The 2,371-nt window shown below is 39.1% G+C and overlaps 1 pseudogene; it reads left to right on the top strand.

The window, feature by feature from the left end:
* Positions 1–2,371, top strand: part of LOC101295822 — a 19,062-nt pseudogene that overhangs the window by 5,342 nt on the left and 11,349 nt on the right.

Raw genomic sequence — 2,371 nt, forward strand, 5'->3', positions numbered from 1 at the left:
CATTGCATTCTGCATACCATGAGATCAGTTGGTAGTGCAACAACTCCGGAAGTGTTCATGAAAGAAACAGCTGAGGATAGCTGAGTTCTGATGTATCCCGCTGAGGTAGCTGGGTTCATGAAAGAATCAGTTTAGGATAGCTGAGTTTCTGAGAGTGAAACTTCTGAGAAGCGTTCAAGGTTGAATCTGCTAGTGGTTAGCTGAATTCACGAACAAGGCTTCTAAAAATGTTCCATGTTGTAAGAGCTTAGAAACAAGAGATGGAATAGGTCTAGACTAGTTTGGGACTAGTAAGGATAGCACTGTGGTAGTGTATCACTAGAACTATTATTCTTGTAAGAAGTTACTTCAACTTAGTGGAATGTTTTGTCTCTCAAGAGTTAGAGACACGCAGTTTTTCTCCCTGGTTGCAGGGTTTCTGCGAGTAAAAAACATCTTGGTGTTCATTGTTATTTTACTGCAACTTTTATTTATTGTCACTGTGTATTTGTTATTCAAGATAGCTATAACCCTTGCTATCCCTGAGAACGAATTTATACGAAAAAAAGTTGTTAATGGCCTATTCACCCCCCCTCTAGGACCTTTATCATTCTTGGTCTCTTCTTCCATTATCGAGTCACACATCCCGTTGATAGTGCTTATGGTCTATAGCTCACTTCTATCATGTGTGAGATCTGGTTCGCTTTTTCTTGGTGTTGGATCAGTTTCCTAAGTGGTCTCCAGTTAGTAGGATTACATATCCTGGAACTTTATTGGCCAGGTACTTATTTTAACTATGATACCAAATGATTTGTGAATGTGTTACAAAGATGATGTGTGAAATGGTTGTATGACTTCCTTGGCAGATTTGAAAGAGAGGGTGAGCCTTCTCAGCTAGCTCCTGTGGATTTCTTTGTTAGTACAGTCGATCCATTGAAAGAACCACCCTTGATCACTGCCAATACTGTGCTTTCCATTCTTGCGGTGGCTACCCTGTGGACAAAGTTTCCTGCTATGTGTCTGATGACGGTGCTGCCATGCTTACATTTGTATCTCTTGTAAACATCTAAATTTGCAAGAAAGTGGGTTCTATTCGGCAAAAAATTCTCGATTGAACCATGTGCTCCTGAGTTCTACTTCCACAGAAGATTGACTACTTGAAGGATAAAGTGCAACCATCTTCCGTGAAGGACCGCAGAGCAATCATCCAACCCATCATTATTGATCAGGGAGGCAATTCATGTCATTAGCTGTGGTTATGAAGAGAAGATCGCATGAGGAAAAAAAGGTAGGAATTTTGGTCACAACTATATGGTGTCATTCTTAAAGTTTCTGAAACATATCAGTGAATTATGACATGCCTATCGATAAATATGATACTTTCATACTAGTCTTGATAGTAATTTACATTCTGCTAGATTTACTTTTCATTGAACTAAAATGGTTTTTACACTTTTCTTTCTCAGATTGGTTGGATTTATGGATCAGTCACTGAGGATATCTTGACCGGTTTCTAGATGCACTGCCGTGGATGGAGATCAGTTCACTGCATGCCTTTGAGGCCTGCATTCAAAGGTTCAACTCCCATTAATCTTTCTGATCGGTTGCGCCAAGTTCTCAGGTGGGCACATGGATCTGTGAAAATCTTCCTCAGTAGACATTGTCCTCTCTGGTATGGGTTTTCAGGAGACCGCCTCAAGTGGCTTCAGCGCCTGGCATACATTAACACCATTGTTTACCCCTTCACACCCCTCTCTCATCACTTATTGTTCATTGCCTGCAATATGTCTTCTCACAGGAAAATTCATCTTCCAACAGTAAGTTTGTTCATGCTTCATTTTCTTAATGATATAAAAAAGAAAAGGATTTCTAATCATCAGAAGCATTTGTAAACTAAGAAACTTAACTGTCACTATTTTTTGATAGGCGCAAAAGCACCTACAAAGATACCCTATTATCAAATCAATTATATCAATGTAGTAAACGGCAAATAGGGGTCATTACCCGCAGAGGATTGGTGATGCTAAGACTTAAACACATAAGAAACACAAACAGACGCGTAAACCAGAAATCTGGCAGACTCGACCTAGAAGCAGAAACCTAATTAATTAGCTAATCTAGACTCAACCAAAAATTATGAAATTAAGTACACAGTAACTAGACACAGTGGCGGACTACCACACAAATTTTGAGGGTATTCGGAGTTGGTTTGATTGATGAACAAAAATAGATAAAACAGAAGTACTGCTGAAAACAGAATATTAAAAAGTGAATATGGATGTAAATATGAGAGAAACAATAGCTAGGAACTTACTCTCCACCACTAGATACGCTTCAATCACCCCAAAACAATGTCAATGACTAAAGATGAATGCACTCACAGTTAAGCCAA

The sequence above is a fragment of the Fragaria vesca genome, linkage group LG5 (assembly GCF_000184155.1).
Source record: "Fragaria vesca subsp. vesca linkage group LG5, FraVesHawaii_1.0, whole genome shotgun sequence".
Taxonomy (NCBI): Eukaryota; Viridiplantae; Streptophyta; class Magnoliopsida; order Rosales; family Rosaceae; genus Fragaria; species Fragaria vesca.